General features: G+C 42.5%; 1 protein-coding gene and 2 pseudogenes across 1 annotated transcript in view; 2 read left to right on the top strand and 1 right to left on the bottom strand.

Annotated features, from left to right (window-relative positions):
- Window positions 1-19,215, top strand: part of GALR1 (galanin receptor 1) — a 386,889-nt gene that overhangs the window by 304,555 nt on the left and 63,119 nt on the right. The window lies entirely within an intron of this gene.
- On the bottom strand, window positions 603-721 carry LOC134929921 (5S ribosomal RNA; annotated as a pseudogene).
- LOC134929920 (5S ribosomal RNA) lies at window positions 8,963-9,081 on the top strand (annotated as a pseudogene).

Raw genomic sequence — 19,215 nt, 5'->3', positions numbered from 1 at the left:
TCAAACAGCTTTTAAGTTAATAAGGTTACACTGTGTTGCATCTACACCCTATCTCTACACTAAGGTTTTACAGCATATTACATTGTTTATGGTTTAGATATAAAGGTTTAACATTGTGAGCGTCAGCGCCGCTGGTGATCTCCTCGTGGTCCCGAGCGTCCGCTACGCTATAGCGAATCATTACTTTAGTCAGCAGCCAATAGTGTGCCTGCTTGTGATCTCTTGGCCGTGAGCGAACGTGACGCTTGAGCGTCTCGACATCGGCTAAGCGATTGCTACGCAACGTGCGTACCCTTACGGTACTCCATACGTCAATAGCGTACAGTGTTCTTAGGCCTCTTAAAGGGTTTTAAATAAGATAAATATTTAGCTTTATCAATCTTAAGCTGCTTCCATCTACCAAAGATCTGTACAAACTGTGTTTGTATTGATGCACCCTTCGTTGGGTTGAGTGAGTGGGTGGGAAAGCCCACACACTATGGGAAATTCTGATAATCGACCACTGTCATGGGTAGATCGTGGCGAATGAGGATTCAAAGGTAATGAAGTAGAGTATAAGTGGTGATGCTGCTGTTGGTGTTCTTCTAACAGGGAAGGAAAACCTCCTACTCCACTGGGTATTCCCTAGAGGTCGCCCTTCTAGGTACTGACCCAGCCCACCTTCGTTTAGCTTCCAAGATCGGACGAGATTGGGCGTGATCGCAGGGGTATGGTCGTAGAAAGGTTTGACCCTGTTCCACCAATGAGAGTGCACCGAAAACGAGGAATGGAGTCCTCTTCAGAAAAGAATAAAGGATAGGACTGGGTGGTAGCTGCGGTTAGATGGAGGTTGCAGCAATTGGATAGGTGTGAATCTGCTGTCCACGTTAGACTGAGGAGACGTGTCCCCCTGGGGGGCACGCTCCCCAGAATCGTGGATGAGAGTTCACAGAAGGAAGATAGATGGAAAATGGAGAGGGTACAGAGTAGAAGGATTGGTGCAGGAGGTGGAGATGTTACCTAGTATAATTGGATTGCAATATAGCGAATCCCTTGTAGGTTTATCTGTCACTTTCTAGCCGAAATTTGTTAGACAGGAGCAGTTTTTGCTTTCTGTAGTAGGAGCTTGTGCTAGAGACGGCTAAAATATGCCCTCTGTGATAGCCACTGGGGTAATTAGCCCTTGGAAAGCAAAAAATACAAAAAAAACCTTAGTACCCACAGTTTGGAATTTGCCTGAGGCAGACTGTTGGTGAAATTGCACACCACCTGTCACTAACACATAGGGGTATATTTACTAACATTCGTAATTTTCAGTTTGTGGTCAAAGTACAATCGCGATTGACATCGAAAGTGTAATTGTGCAACTTTTTGAATTGATTACGCCTAATTTACTAAGCTGTCGTATTTTTTTTTTTCTGTTGTCCGATGTCGAAGTCATTCGTATTTTGAGGGGGGTTTTTTCGGCCGATTTTGATGTTTTGCGGCCGTGATTTGTGTTTTTTTTACGACTGCGTCACATGTCTGTTACGGAAGTGATTTTAATTTCGCGGCCGCGTTTTCAGTCCTAAGTTTCGTTTTTATCACGCGTCCGTGATTGGTTGTATTTGTGATGGAGGAGTGTCTGTGCACATTACTATAAAACCGCCCCAAACACACCGCACCTCGTGGGTTTAGCTAGTGGAGAGGAGAGAGGAAGGTGTATTTGGAGTTGGTGAGTTTGGTGGATTTTTTGGTGGATTTGGAGAGGAGTTTTGTGATTGTTGAGTGCTGTACTGTGTGTGTAAGTAGTCTTGTCATATTTGTTGTCTAGTTTTTTCAGAGTTTGTAAACTTTTTTGTCCTTGTTTTTTTTTTTCAAGTCTTTTGTCATTGTTTGTGAGTGAGTGAGTGAGTGAGTGAGTGAGTGAGTGAGTGTGTGTGTGTGTTTGCTGTGTGGTGTGTAGTAGTAGTAGTAGTGGAGGAGTGTGTTTTGTGTTTTTTTTTTCTGTGTTTTGTGTCGTTTGTCCTAATTATGTCTGACTCAGAGGTCAGTGTGGTGGAGGAGGTTAGTGAGAGGGAGGAGGTGAGTGAGGTGGAGGAGGTGAGTGAGAGGGAGGAGGTGAGTGAGGTGGAGGGGGTTAGTGAGAGGGAGGAGGAGAGTGAGGAGGAGGAGGGGGTGCCTGTTGCTCAGTTTTCAAGTGATAGTGATGGTGCTGTGGCTCCGCAGCCACGCACCACTACCAAGACTGGCCGTAATGTAAAGTTCAGCTATGCTGAAAACATGGCGTTGGTGCGGGAGCTGATGAGGCATCATCGGCAATTGTTTGGCCAGGATGCTGCCAAGGTGTCCTCCCGCAGGAAATCTGTCCTGTGGGGGAAAGTAATAGTGGCAGTTAATAGTGAGGGTGTGGTGAGGCGGACTGAGGACACGTGTCGCAAGAGGTTTTACGACATCAAGCGCCGTGTCAAGGCCAAGATGGCCAAGGAGGCAAAATCAGCCCGCCAAACCAGGGGTGGCCCCCCTTTCCGGGCAACCTATCGTGACTGGGAGGAGCCTGTGCGGGCACTGATTCCTGCAGAAGTGGTGTCTGCAACTCATGTCCGGGATTCGGACCGCCCTACGCAGGATGGTGAGTTGGAATGTTTAAAAATATATTGTTTTTTTTTAAAAAGGATCATGCTGCAAAATTAAATTTTTTATTTAAGTATGCATACATTGTGTTGGTCATGTATTGCAGGCCTGAGCACCCCTAAGGTGTATTTATGTTTTTAAACTGCATTTCCCATCATGCCTTGGCTGTTTTTTTTTTTTATTGAATGCAAAATCAGGTGCAGTGCATGCTGGTATGTGTAGTTCCAATACTTAATATGAGATATTTCTTGCCCACAGCTGTTGTATCTAATAGCAGCTTGGTATGATTTGTGTGTGTGTTTTTAAAAGTATTTTTATTTAGAATAAAGTTTGGTTTAAGTTGCAAGTAATCAAACTCTGCAATATCTTGCACACAATTCATCAATGTTACTGTTTTATTTAGTGCAACACCATGTTAATTTTTATAGATAAACCAAATTAAGTAATCACGAAGATCTTAACCAGAAATTAGTTTACTTTACAATACGTACAAGATGGTTACAGTACACTAAGGTTTTGCAGTTATCAATGTTTTTTACAAGTATGGTAATAATGTTGTTAACACTTTTTCAACAGTACGCCAGACCAGCCGCCCAGACAGGCCCCAGCCAACTGATGAGGATGCTGGTATTGCAGGTAAGAATTCACTGTAGTCACATATTCTGCAAACACATAGAAGTACAAAATATTAATGTTTATATATTCACATAGGTTCTACTTCTGTAAGCCGACCTCCTCTAAGGCGCCCATCACAGGGCTCGGCTAACTTACCCAGGAGGCCAAGCAAGACACGGCGTCTTGAATCCGAATCTGCGGCTCCATCTTCCCCACCCAGGCGGCGCATCTCCGCAGTCTCACCCCAGCCACCACAAGCACTATTGGCTAGTCCACAAAGTGATGAGCCTCGATCACCTCAGTTATCTGGTGAGTAAAAACTTACAATAAGCACATACAAAATAATCTACACAGTAGAGTTACTATGATGTGAGTTGTAGTTGAGATTACATGTTTGCCATAACAACCAATCAGATTTCACGTATTAACTTTTTGAAGGTGCAAATGCATAAATTTAATAAATCTTATTGGTTGCTATGGGCAACATCACATTTAAAATTGAACAGCCATCGTACTAAATTTAGTACACACACGTGCACAGAAAAAAAACAGCAAACTACTCACCAAAAAAAAACCACCACCACCCCCTGAACACCATTATAGTGTTCACACACCTCCCCTGTCCTGGAGGTAGACTGTTTACTTGATCCGCTCCTCTGGACCATCCAGGTGAGCAGTCTATATCCTGGACAGGGGAGGTGACAGAACACTGTAATGCTGTGGAGGGGAGGTAGTTAGGTGAGGATTCCGGCAGTCAGTCTATGTGCACGCATGTGATGGGATCTATGTGTTTTGAATCAAAATATTCCTCGTTTACAAAAACACAAAAAAAAAAAAAATGCAGTATAATTCATTTTGAAATGTTTAGGCAAACCAAATATATTATGTGAAAAGTAAACAGTGCATGTTGCCCACCCCATACAGAACCAACCTTGATGCCCGACGTTGGCCAGCAGGAACAAGACCAACAGGCCACCTACACACTAAACCTAACACCCGTTGTCCCGACCCAGCCAACCCAGCCGCAGGATATCCCCCAAGCCTCCATTACTCCACAACTGCTCCAAGCTCCACCCCAGCAACAAGTACCCGATGACTTTTGGGCCAGTTGGACAACCCAACAGACCCAAAACAATGCCTGCCTGACCGCACACACCCAACACCTTGCCAGTCTGCCCCATCATCTGCCGCGCATTAGTCGCAACTCGGGCAGACTGATTGTCCAAGTAGGTCGAATAGCCACTTCTATGGATCAAATTCCGGCCGACAACAATCAAATGCTGGCTCATTTGACGCGCATCATTGATGAGCAACAACGCCAGCAGCAAACACTCATCCAACTGATCCAACACAATCAGGTTGTGAATGAGTCATTATCCAGGATTGTGGCCAGCCACACTGTAACCAACAACCAACTGAATGCCAGCATCCATAATTTAAGCCAGAACATCTCTTTGATGGCAGCACAACAAGTGAGCTCCAGCTCAGGAACCACGACCCCTAGCCAAACGCCAGTAACCTCCCCTGTTCGTCGATCATCCCGAACACGTGCCAGTGAGCCAGCACAAAGCACGGCACCCAGCACACACAAGCGAAAAAAATAAAAAATAAAAATCTTTTGTGTAACACAATAAAAATTTGATTCTTTAAATCACACAACTTCCAGTGTCCGTGTCAAACATTGTAGAAGACGGTATGTATGTATGTTTTTCTGGGGTAATGAATGACAATGTATTTATATCAAAAACTAACTACAATGTACACACCACTATAAACAACAAACATTAAGTAACAAAACACACAATCACACTTACAAAAATGTATTGCAAAGTGTTTAGTCAAGGTTAATTACATCCAACAAAAACTTACCAGTAAAATACCGCTGAATCACTTCTTGCCTTACCTGCCTCCCTACATCTGTACTCACACTGTCACCAGATGTTTCTAACTCCTCTGCTTGCTGACTGCTTTCTCCCTCATCATGTGCCAGATGTTGATTCAAACACAGATTATGGAGAAAACAGCAGCAGAACACAATCCTAGTCACCTTTGAGGGACTATACAACAAAAGGCCAGCAGATTTATCCAGACACCGAAACCGTGATTTCAGCACACCAAAACATCTTTCTATCACATTCCGCGTAGCCTTATGTGCATGATTGTAACTGTGTTCAGCAGGAGAATCAGGTTGGGACAATGGAGTAAGGAGCCAAGAGAAGCAGCCATAACCACCATCACCTGAAAAACATATATAGGCAACATTAGTACATGTGTATGATTATTAATTACCCTATACAAAAATGGAGTTTGTAGTTAAAAGACATACACACAACACATTTGGAACATACCCAGCAGCCAGCCATCAGGCATTTGTCCGTCCTCAAATTTATCGAAGAGCGATGACTGACTGAGGATGAAGGAGTCATGGCAGCCACCAGGGTAACCTGCAACCACACTCATAATTTTTAGTTTTGCATCACAAACCACCTGGACATTAGTGGATTGGGCCATATGTCTGTTGGTATATATATATTGACGGCCCCTAGGTGGTCTCAGCTGAACGTGTGTGCAATCTATGGCCCCCAGCACATTGGGCATGCCAGCAAGCTCATAGAAAGCTACCCTGACAGCACGCCACTCCGACTCCTGGGTAGGGAAGCAGATTGAGGCATTAATATGTGGATCCAAGACATCCAAAACCTGAGTGGACAGTAAACAATCTAAGGTGAGTGTCATGTTATGTATTCTATACAATACTGTGTTGTAAGAGCTTACAGAAGCAACACTTAGACATAAACGTGTATGTATTTTTCAACTCACCTGATTCAAATATTTTGAAAAGGTTGGCTGCGAGATACCAATAACGTCGCCTGCCACAGCCTGGAAGCTCCCAGTAGCCATAAAGTGTAACACAGCCAGGAGTTTGTGCAGGCCTGAGACAGAGCGAGAGCGTGCTGTCTCAGGGTCTAGTCCCAGTTTGACAAGGTCATACAGGCGGAAAATGTTGTTTCTATTTAGGCGGAACATCTGTATGACCCTATCATCAGACAATGCGTTTAAGTTTAAACGTCCCCTAAAAAAACGTGGCTTGCGCAGCCTCCGCGGCACCTGGACAACCTGCTGACCATGTTCACTTACCTGGCCCTGATTTCTGGAAGCCTCATGGAGCAGTCTCAGGTATCCCACAGCAAACAGAAAGTCATTAGCACACACCACAGCCGCCATTTCAGAGTGAGAGAATTTCAAAATGTGCCTGGGACACTTTTATAGGGCCAAAAATTCAGGTGTGAGTAATGGATAATTGAGTACACATGTAAACACGCTTTTCAAAAGCAGGTCTGTTTTTTTTTAGGACTTTTTTACGATTTGTAATTTTTCACGGCCGCAAATGCATTTTCACGGCAGACATTACAATTACGAATGGTTAGTAAATGACCGAGATTCATATCTAAACAGGCGCGTTTTGACCGATGGTGTATTCATTCGTAATTTTTTACTTGGACTTCCCAAAAAATACGAATGCCCTCATCACTGCCGTGATTTGAGTTTAGTAAATTACCGAGATGACACTTTGATGAAAAAACGGCATCTCGGTCAAAATCGGGACCTTAGTAAATATACCCCATAGAGTGTGAAGGAAGAGCCATATATCTCATGCTGTTCATAGACAAAATAAATATTCTATGTTCATTCACTGGAAAATACCAGTATTGTAAATACCAGAAATACCCTTTACAGATGTCATACAGGTAGATGCCTTTGGGAAGCAGAGAAAGTGCCCGCAAAAAAGGTTAGGAGCCACAAATTGTCCGCCCCTATCACATGATTGTATAACACTGTGCCCACAAACAAAAATGCACACATGTATGTAATAACCTAGCTGGAAATCCCAGCAATATCTTATTTATAAATAACCTGGCTGGAGATACCAGCATATTTGGTGACACAAGTTATTGTACGATGCAGGATTATTCTGCTACAGCATAAAATTCAAGTGGTGACCCAAACTATTTCACAAATGCAGAATTAGTCTGCTAAGGCATAAAATTCAAATGTCAGGCATTAGATTAACACAGAACAAATATATACTGAGTGATTCTGCTGAGGCATAAATTATGAATCAATAAGGTATTAGATACCACCTATTCAATGGTCAGACAGGCTGGTGCCCATGAGGAATGAATCAATAGGGTATAAAGCATCACCCATTCAAAGGTCAGACAGTCATGTGCCCAAGAGGAAGCTGGAAATACCAGCAATCTTGGTAACACAAAAGATATATACAGAATGAATCTGCTAGGGCAAAAAATTATTATGAATCAATAAGGTATCAAATATCACCCATTCAAAGGTCAGACAGGCAGGTGCCCATGAGGAAAACGCGTTTCACCCGGTCACGGGCTTGTTCACTTCCGTTCTGAGAACGAAGCCGGGTGACCGGGTAAAACGCGTTTTCCTCATGGGCACCTGCCTGTCTGACCTTTGAATGGGTGATATTTGATACCTTATTGATTCATAATAATTTTTTGCCCTAGCAGATTCATTCTGTATATATCTTTTGTGTTACCAAGATTGCTGGTATTTCCAGCTTCCTCTTGGGCACCTGCCTGTCTGACCTTTGAATGGGTGATGCTTTATACCCTATTGATTCATTCCTCATGGGCACCAGCCTGTCTGACCATTGAATAGGTGGTATCTAATACCTTATTGATTCATAATTTATGCCTCAGCAGAATCACTCAGTATATATTTGTTCTGTGTTAATCTAATGCCTGACATTTGAATTTTATGCCTTAGCAGACTAATTCTGCATTTGTGAAATAGTTTGGGTCACCACTTGAATTTTATGCTGTAGCAGAATAATCCTGCATCGTACAATAACTTGTGTCACCAAATACGCTGGTATCTCCAGCCAGGTTATTTATAAATAAGATATTGCTGGGATTTCCAGCTAGGTTATTACATACATGTGTGCATTTTTGTTTGTGGGCACAGTGTTATACAATCATGTGATAGGGGCGGACAATTTGTGGCTCCTAACCTTTTTTGCGGGCACTTTCTCTGCTTCCCAAATGCATCTACCTGTATGACATCTGTAAAGGGTATTTCTGGTATTTACATTTTACAATACTGGTATTTTCCAGTGAATGAACATAGAATATTTATTTTGTCTATGAACAGCATGAGATATATGGCTCTTCCTTCACACTCTATGTGTTAGTGACAGGTGGTGTGCAATTTCACCAACAGTCTGCCTCAGGCAAATTCCAAACTGTGGGTACTAAGGTTTTTTTTGTATTTTTTGCTTTCCAAGGGCTAATTACCCCAGTGGCTATCACAGAGGGCATATTTTAGCCGTCTCTAGCACAAGCTCCTACTACAGAAAGCAAAAACTGCTCCTGTCTAACAAATTTCGGCTAGAAAGTGACAGATAAACCTACAAGGGATTCGCTATATTGCAATCCAATTATACTAGGTAACATCTCCACCTCCTGCACCAATCCTTCTACTCTGTACCCTCTCCATTTTCCATCTATCTTCCTTCTGTGAACTCTCATCCACGATTCTGGGGAGCGTGCCCCCCAGGGGGACACGTCTCCTCAGTCTAACGTGGACAGCAGATTCACACCTATCCAATTGCTGCAACCTCCATCTAACCGCAGCTACCACCCAGTCCTATCCTTAATTCTTTTCTGAAGAGGACTCCATCCCTCCGTTTTCAGTGCACTCTCATTGGTGGAACAGGGTCAAACCTTTCTACGACCATACCCCTGCGATCACGCCCAATCTCGTCCGATCTTGGAAGCTAAACGAAGGTGGGCTGGGTCAGTACCTAGAAGGGCGACCTCTAGGGAATACCCAGTGGAGTAGGAGGTTTTCCTTCCCTGTTAGAAGAACACCAACAGCAGCATCACCACTTATACTCTACTTCATTACCTTTGAATCCTCATTCGCCACGATCTACCCATGACAGTGGTCGATTATCAGAATTTCCCATAGTGTGTGGGCTTTCCCACCCACTCACTCAACCCAACGAAGGGTGCATCAATACAAACACAGTTTGTACAGATCTTTGGCAGATGGAAGCAGCTTAAGATGTAGCTACCTTCCAATATGCGGTTATCCAGGCATAACTAAGATCTGAACATTTCATTTTTTCAGACATATGTCCTATAGGTCATGCTGAGTCTCTATGTATCCTAAAGAGCAGGAATAAAGACTATTTTCTGGATTGTTAGGCTTATCACCTATCTATCAACACTTAGATATCATATTAAGAGTGCGCCCAAACAAGAGTCATACTTCCCTTCTTGTGCATGTACAATTGTTTCTTTTTTGACTCTGGGCGCACCGCCATACGGACAGATAGGAATTTCCACAAACATTGTCCATTTCTGGCCACTATTTGATTATTAATGTACTTTGAATCTAAGGTCGGTGCAGGATCAAAAACCCCTTCTCTTTTCGTACTAAATGCCCCCCAGCAGTGCCAGCTACACATGATATGCCCCCCAGCAATGCCAGATGGACATGATATGCACTCCAGCAGTGCCAGACAGACATGATATGCCCCCACAGTGCCAGATAGACATGATATGCCCCCCAGCAGTGCCAGCTACACATGATATGCCCCCCAGCAGTACCAGCTACACATGTTATGCGCCCCAGCAGTGCCAGCTACACATGATATGCCCTCCAGCAGTGCTAGCTACACATGATATGCCCTCCAGCAGTGCCAGATAGACATGAAAAGCCCCCCAGCAGAGCCAGCTACACATGATATGCCCTCCAGCAGTGCCAGATAGACATGATATGCCCCCCAGCAGTGCCAGATAGACATGAGATGCCCGCCAGCAGTGCCAGTTACACATGATATGCCCCCTAGCAGTGCCATCTACACATGATATGCCCACCAGCAGTGCCAGCTACACATGATATGCCCCCCCCAGCAGTGCCAGATACACATGATATGCCCCCCAGCAGTGCCAGATACACATGATATGCCCCCAGCATATCCACCCCCACAGGAGTAATTGACAGCTGAGCTGTTAGTTCTGAACTAAGCTAATCATGGAGCAGGTCTGTAAATCTGATTGCGCCAGTATACAATATGTACCAAATTAAAATCGACTCCTGTCAGTAAAGTGCAGCATCTATTAACCTATTTTCCGCAAGTGACTTTCTAAGAACATATACGGCGGCACTTCAGTTCTAGCCAGGAAAGTTGTATTATACACCAAGCTCTCATTCTATCACACAGAAGCGGCAGTGTAGGATACAGTGACAGACAGACAGACTGTTCGTGCAGATGATCCTGCAAAGTTGTTCTTTTAGCCAATAGCCACAGCAAGTAATTTATTGAAAACTGTGACATAGAAGTGTGAAATCCTTAATACCAATCTTATTGCAACTACTATCTTTTAGCTGCTTAATAGAGAGATTAACATGTGTCAGTGCCACAAACCTAATAGCCTAAAAACAGCAATATTCCACAGACTCTACTTACTGTATCTCACTGGAACACTGATAATAGTGCATTGTTCAGCATTCTGTTATGACTAAACAGGATTGAGGAAAGTAATACAGATACTGCTAATATTGGAGAAAACCAGGAAGTGTAACAGCTGATCCTACTCAGATGACAGGGAAAACTGCAAATCAGCCCAGCCCCAGCCTTACAGTACATCATGCATGTCAAAAGTGCAGGGAACAGCCAAGTACATGTCATTCAGGATATTTTAACAACAGTTAACCTTACTTGTAGACCTGGGCATTTTAGCAGAGGAGGGAGTCCGTGTGCAGACTCTGGGTGCCCCCCCCCCCCATCCTCCTCTTCATGGCACAGTAGACTATTGGCACTGTGCCATAGTCTACTTCGCATGCGGAGGTCTCCAGAAACATGGTGCCTGCCATGTTCCGGAAACTAATTACTACTGTGCATGTGCGGTCGCTATTTTGGCAGTGATTTTTTTCTGCGGCTGTAGCGCCTGACATGGGACTCTAGAATGATAAGTACAGTATTAAAACATGGGTGCAGTGTATGTGATGTGGGCCCCCCTGGACCCGCGGGTCGTGTGCAAGCCACACATTGCACCCATTTTAGAAACGGGTGTGGTTCGTTTTATTGACAGTGTCTAGGTCGACAATGTTTAGGTCGACCACTATAGGTCGACAGTCACTAGGTCGACATGAATGGAAGGTCGACAAGGTTTCTAGGTCGACATGTGCTAGGTCGACAGGTCTAAAGGTCGACATGAGGATTTTTTTTTTGGTGTCGTTTTCTTCGTAAAGTGACCGGGATCCCAAATTAGTGCACCGCGTCCCCTCGCATGGCTCGCTTCGCTCGCCATGCTTCGGGCATGGTGCCTTCGCTCCGCTACCGCTTCGCTCGGCACACTTTACCGTTCCAATCGTAGTCCACGTGGATCGTTAAGTATGAAAAAATATTTTTTTTTTTAAAACTCATGTCGACCTTTAGACCTGTCGACCTAGCACATGTCGACCTAGAAACCCTGTCGACCTTCCATCCATGTCGACCTAGGTCGACCTAAACATTGTCGACCTAGACACTGTCGATCTTCAAACCGGATCCCTTTAGAAACATATATGCTTGTAAAACCAGGAGACTCAGACTGCAAATTACTCAAATTGCTTGTACTTTATTAACAGTACACTAATATAAAGTGTCTGGCTTGTACACAGAAACTTTAACTTATATGGTATTGTCAGTTATTTCAAGTTTGCAGAAGTTAAACGGTAATTTGATGTACACAGCAAAGGGGTGATTAAAAGCACCAATAGTTACAGTATATGTGAGATTGTAGTGTTGACTTGAATTGCTAACCATATTTAACCCCTATAACACAAGAAAGAGGAGTTCAGGCACAATAAAACTTAACTTCTACAGCATGTGTAACCCTGAAGTAAAAATGACTGCTCTTAATTGTAATAGACAATATATGTGTTGTGAAGAGAAACGTTATATCTGACTGATATATTTGCCTAATTTTAATTGTAATCTAACCTCTACTGTAATAAAAGAAATGTGAAGACAGAATGTTATCCTCTGTATCTGGTAAATACTTGTACCTTCACCTCTCTGCCAATAGACGGGAACTAATGCTATCCAATAAATATCAACACCTGTCAGGGTATCACAAGAGCACCATTAATGGAAGTATTTATATTGTACTTGTTATTCACTCCAAAGATATTTCTAAAAATGTTGACTGAACTTATCAATTGTGAACTGCGGGTTAACAGAATAACTCTTGTGTATGGACAGAATAGTATTTTGTGTCATGAGATTCAATATAAAATGCAGGCATATTGTGTTACAAAAGGAAATGTCAAGCTAACATACCGGTATTTTGTTAAATAAACTTCTTTCATAATTAAAAAGTGTTATTAGATGGAAGAAAAAGGTGAAAGCAGAATCTGTACTTGGATTATATTATGGAAAGAAGGCAACTGCATTAGAGTTATATATTTGAAGCACTGGGTAAAAGCCAAATTGTTATACCTGTGCAGACAAAATGAATTTCATTTGTATAAGATTTTTCCTCCTTCTATCCACATGAAGACGTATCTTTTGTCTTAGCTAATTAAAGTAGAATTAAAATATTTATGGAACAATTACATGAAATAGAAAATGATTGCAGCGGTTCTCATTGCTACATATGTAAATATTTCCTACATCCCAAGCCACTGGCATTGAGCAATAAAGGCATGCTAAAGCAGGATTTCTTTTAACCTGCTTATACTGTATATCGATATACTTAATCTTTTCAATGCCAATGATGCACAATCTACGTCATGGCTTATCCCACATTCTAAGCTGTGGCCATCTGGTTCACATGTAAATAACAATCAGCGTCCTCCAGGACAGCTAATCTAACTAGAGACATGGGGAATGAGTTTCATGATATCTCTATTTTATAGCACTGTAATGACACTTTCAGTCAGGAAACAATGGCGAGGTCATTATTATTTTGAAAGAGAGGATCTGGGTCTGGTATTACCCTTATTATTTGTGTTACAGCATGGTGGCAAAGCATGTGTTTATAACTTTATATAGCATATATTACCATGTGACATCCAGGTTCATGTAGTTTGCTTATAAACCCTGGAAAATATAAGTAAAGTGAACATAGAAACACAGAACATTAAGGTATGTGAACTACTTCACAGAAAGGGTAGTGGACAAGTGGAATAGCCTTCCATCAATGATGGTAGAGACAGTAGCGCTATTTAAACATCTAAGGATATTCTTACAAAGAAATAAGGCTCAAATAAGGTTTGAGGTAAAAATATGGTTAGATAAGGGGCTGACTAGATGGGCCAAGTGGTTCTTATCTGCTGTCAAATTCTATGTTTCTATGTTTCATTACCAGAGGGTAAATGCAGTTTAGTGATATCCTGTACTGTATGGTTTTGCAATATGCAGAACCTGAAAAGAAAAAGGACTCTTGTCTTTGTGGGGAAATGTAAATAAAACTTAACTTTTATTATATTAGTTAAAAATTCATTAAACCCAGAATAGGCATTTGGGCTATAATCAGATCCAATAATGGAAGTGAAAAATATGAAATTGTCAAATAAACTCTTGGAAATGATAAATTCAATATTAGTAGTAGTCACAGCATAGAACAATAACTTATTTTAATAAAGATACTCAGTAATTTGTGTAATATCACCAGGGTGATTTCCTATAGTGGAAAGTGTACAATATTACATTGAGAGAGCCAAATATTGCAAAGAGGGTCAGAGAAAGCAATAGTAACATAGTAACATAGTATCTAAGGTTTAAAAAAGACAATTGTCCATCGAGTTCAACCTAGTTGTGGTCTCCTATGCAGGATTATTTGGTATAAAATTTTGACTGATTCTGATGTCTGCCGTTACGTTTTATCCCTCTTTTTTATAATAACTATAGTGCGTGAGTATGCACCATAACCCTAGATATCCTTATCCATTAGGAATTTATCTAATCCATTCTTAAAGGTGTTGACTGAGTCCGACATTACAACTCCCTCAGGCAGGGAATTCCAAACACGTATCATCCTTACCGTGAAAAGCCTTTACGCCGTATTGTGCGAATCTCCTCTCCTCTAACCCGAGCGAGTGTCCACGAGTTCTCTGTGTTGATCTAACCAAAAACAGGTCCTGCACAAGATCTGTGTATTGTCCCCTTATATATTTGTAGATGTTGATCATGTCCCCTCTTAGTCTCCTCTTTTCCAATGTAAACATGCCTAGCCTTACAAGCCTTTCCTCATATTCCAGCGTCTCCATGCCCTTAATTAGTTTGGTCACCCGCCTCTGAAACTTTTCTAGCTCCAGGATATCCTTTTTGTAGTAAGGTGCCCAGAATTGTACACAGTATTCAAGGTGTGGCCTCACTAGTGATTTATACAACGGGAGTATAACACTCTCGTCCCTAGCATCAATTCCCCGTTTTATGCATGCTAATATCTTATTAGCCTTCTTTGCTGCAATCCTACTTTGGATACTACTGCTTAGTTTGCTATCTATGAGGACACCTAAGTCCTTTTCCAATACAGAATCCCCTAAATTTACCCCATTTAGTATGTAGGTGTTATTTTTGTTCTTGTTACCACAGTGCATTACCTTACACTTGTCTGTAATGAAGCGCATTCTCCATTTTGCTGCCCATGCTTCTAATTTAACTAAGTCGTTCTGAAGCGACTCAGCATCCCCCTATGTATTTATAACTTTACACAATTTGGAATCATCTGCAAAAATTGACACCATGCTCTCTAGACCTTCTGTTAGGTCGTTAATGAAAATATTGAACAATAGCGGTCCTAATACTGGGGCAGATGTATTAAACTGGAGAAGGCATAAGGAAGTGATAAACCAGTGATATGTGCAAGGTGATAAAGCACCAGCCAATCAGCTCCAATATGTAAATTAACAGTTAGGATCTGATTGGCTGCTGCCTTTATCACCTTGCACATATCACTGGTTTATCACTTCCATATGCCTTCTCCAGGTTAATACATCTGCCCCACTGAGCCTTGTGGTACACCACTTAGCACTTCAGACCAATTTGAATAAGATCCGTTAATCACAACGCACTGCTCCCTGTTATCTAACCAATTTTTGATCCAAGTGCATATTGTGCTTCCTAGCCCTATTTCTTGTAGCTTGTAGAAAAGTCTCATGTGCGGTACAGTATCGAAAGCTTTCGCAAAGTCTAAAAAGATTACATCCACCTCTTTACCCTGATCTGAGTTTGCACTTAGTGTTTCATAAAAGCCCAGTAAGTTGGTTTGACAGGATCTGTCCTTAACAAATCCATGTTGATTCCTTTTAATGACCTTATTGACTTCAAGGAACTTCTGAATATTATCTCTTAGAATACCTTCCAATACTTTCCCCACTATAGATGTAAGACTAACTGGTCTATAATTACCTGGTTCAGGTTTACTTCCCTTTTTGAATATAGCACTGCTTCTGCTATACGCCAGTTTTTGGGAACCATACCTGATATTACTGAATCCTTAAAGATCAAAAATAGCGGTTTTGTAAGTTCAGAGTGAAGCTCCATTAGAACCCTTGGGTGAATTCCATCGGGACCCGGTGACTTATTAATCTTTAAATGTTTTAATCGGTCACAGACTACCTCCTCACTTAAATAAGTACCTATCAGTGGGATATTCTCATTATTGAGATTATGTGTTAGTCCCTGAATTGGGTCCTCTCTAGTAAATACTGTTGAAAAAAACTCATTTAGTGTGTCCGCTATGTCATTATCATTTTTGCTAAAGACTCCTAACTTGTCTTTTAAAGGGACTATACTCTCCTTCTTTAATCTCTTGCTTTTAATGTATTTAAAGATTTTTTTGGGATTTGCTTTGCCTTCCTTTGCTACTAGTTTTTTAGTTTCTACTTTAGCCGCTCTTATTTCCTTTTTGCATATTTTGTTACAGTCCTTATAGTGCTGAAATGTCTCCGTTTCCCCGGCAGATTTGTATTTTTTAAATGCTCACCTTTTCTTGCCCATAAGTTCCTTTATCTTTTTGTTAAGCCATATTGGTTTATGATTTTTATTCCATTTTTTGCTGCTCGTACGAATAAATTTGAGAGTATTTTTAGCTAGCGGAATTTTAGTACATCCCATTTCTCCGTAGTATTTTTTCCTAGAAACAAACCTTCCCATTCAATATCCCTGAAAAATACCCTCATCTTTTCAAAATTCGCTTTGCTAAAGTTTAGAGTCCTATTCGAGCCAGTATAGGACTGTTTATGAAAACTGATATTGAATGTGACCATATTGTGGTCGCTGTTTCCTATGGATTCCCCTACTATAATACCTGATACTAAATCCCCATTGTTTGTTAATACCAGGTCTAAGATTGCATTGTACCTGGTAGGTTTCTCAATTAAACAAACAATATATATATGTAGCCCTGCGCTACCAGATGAAAGCTGCTGGTTTGCAACACATGGGATTTTCCCTTATTAATCCCTATAGAACGAATAGATGCAAAACAATGGGTGGTTGCAAACTAGCGCTGATTTAAAATATTAAAACTTTAAAACAAAAAAACTTGAGACTTTTTATCTTCATCCAAAACTTCATTCAGATGTTCTCCCGTTTATCAGAAAGACACTCACTTTATAGTTCTGTCTTACTTTCCCATAAAGGTATCTTTCTGCCACCAAACATCGGGGGTACATTCATTTAAAATGTGCTGAACTTTAGGAGTAACACTTACATTAGTGTCCTGTCTCGCGTACACAAAAAGGTATCTTTTACATCCCTCACAGTGTGGGCGGCAGGAATCAAGCAGACCGGTGTTTTTTTCGAAGAACACACAATTTTTTTATTCGTCCAATACAGCAAACAAATAGTCAGATGTAATAGAAGTAGAGATGTGCACTTGAAATTTTTCGGGTTTTGTGTTTTGGTTTTGGGTTCGGTTCCGCGGCCGTGTTTTGGGTTCGACCGCGTTTTGGCAAAACCTCACCGAATTTTTATTTGTCGGATTCGGGTGTGTTTTGGATTCGGGTGTTTTTTTCAAAAAACACTAAAAACAGCTTAAATCATAGAATTTGGGGGTCATTTTGATCCCAAAGTATTATTAACCTCAAAAACCATAATTTCCACTCATTTTCAGTCTATTCTGAATACCTCACACCTCACAATATTATTTTTAGTCCTAAAATTTGCACCGAGGTCGCTGGATGACTAAGCTAAGCGACCCTAGTGGCCGACACAAACACCTGGCCCATCTAGGAGTGGCACTGCAGTGTCACGCAGGATGGCCCTTCCAAAAAACACTCCCCAAACAGCACATGACGCAAAGAAAAAAAGAGGCGCAATGAGGTAGCTGTGTGAGTAAGATAAGCGACCCTAGTGGCCGACACAAACACCTGGCCCATCTAGGAGTGGTACTGCAGTGTCACGCAGGATGGCCCTTCCAAAAAACACTCCCCAAACAGCACATGACGCAAAGAAAAAAAGAGGCGCAATGAGGTAGCTGTGTGAGTAAGATAAGCGACCCTAGTGGCCGACACAAACACCTGGCCCATCTAGGAGTGGCACTGCAGTGTCACGCAGGATGTCCCTTCCAAAAAACACTCCCCAAACAGCACATGACGCAAAGAAAAAAAGAGGCGCAATGAGGTAGCTGTGTGAGTAAGATAAGCGACCCTAGTGGCCGACACAAACACCTGGCCCATCTAGGAGTGGTACTGCAGTGTCACGCAGGATGGCCCTTCCAAAAAACACTCCCCAAACAGCACATGACGCATAGAAAAAAAGAGGCGCAATGAGGTAGCTGTGTGAGTAAGATAAGCGACCCTAGTGGCCGACACAAACACCTGGCCCATCTAGGAGTGGCACTGCAGTGTCACGCAGGATGTCCCTTCCAAAAAACACTCCCCAAACAGCACATGACGCAAAGAAAAAAAGAGGCGCAATGAGGTAGCTGTGTGAGTAAGATAAGCGACCCTAGTGGCCGACACAAACACCTGGCCCATCTAGGAGTGGCACTGCAGTGTCACGCAGGATGGCCCTTCCAAAAAACACTCCCCAAACAGCACATGACGCAAAGAAGAAAAAAAGAGGCGCAATGAGGTAGCTGTGTGAGTAAGCTAAGCGACCCTAGTGGCCGACACAAACACCTGGCCCATCTAGGAGTGGCACTGCAGTGTCACGCAGGATGGCCCTTCCAAAAAACACTCCCCAAACAGCACATGACGCAAAGAAAAAAAGAGGCGCAATGAGGTAGCTGTGTGAGTAAACTAAGCGACCCTAGTGGCCGACACAAACACCTGGCCCATCTAGGAGTGGCACTGCAGTGTCACGCAGGATGGCCCTTCCAAAAAACACTCCCCAAACAGCACATGACGCAAAGAAAAAAAGAGGCGCAATGAGGTAGCTGTGTGAGCAAGATAAGCGACCCTAGTGGCCGACACAAACACCTGGCCCATCTAGGAGTGGCACTGCAGTGTCACGCAGGATGGCCCTTCCAAAAAACACTCCCCAAACAGCACATGACGCAAAGAAGAAAAAAAGAGGCGCAATGAGGTAGCTGTGTGAGTAAGCTAAGCGACCCTAGTGGCCGACACAAACACCTGGCCCATCTAGGAGTGGCACTGCAGTGTCACGCAGGATGGCCCTTCCAAAAAACACTCCCCAAACAGCACATGACGCAAAGAAAAAAAGAGGCGCAATGAGGTAGCTGTGTGAGTAAGCTAAGCGACCCTAGTGGCCGACACAAACACCTGGCCCATCTAGGAGTGGCACTGCAGTGTCACGCAGGATGGCCCTTCCAAAAAACACTCCCCAAACAGCACATGACGCAAAGAAAAAAAGAGGCGCAATGAGGTAGCTGTGTGAGTAAGATAAGCGACCCTAGTGGCCGACACAAACACCTGGCCCATCAAGGAGTGGCACTGCAGTGTCACGCAGGATGGCCCTTCCAAAAAACACTCCCCAAACAGCACATGACGCAAAGAAGAAAAAAAGAGGCG

Source organism: Pseudophryne corroboree, chromosome 5 (assembly GCF_028390025.1).
Source record: "Pseudophryne corroboree isolate aPseCor3 chromosome 5, aPseCor3.hap2, whole genome shotgun sequence".
NCBI classification, from domain to species: domain Eukaryota; kingdom Metazoa; phylum Chordata; class Amphibia; order Anura; family Myobatrachidae; genus Pseudophryne; species Pseudophryne corroboree.
Note: the sequence above shows the minus strand (reverse complement) of the source record. Positions and strands in the feature narration are given on the sequence as shown.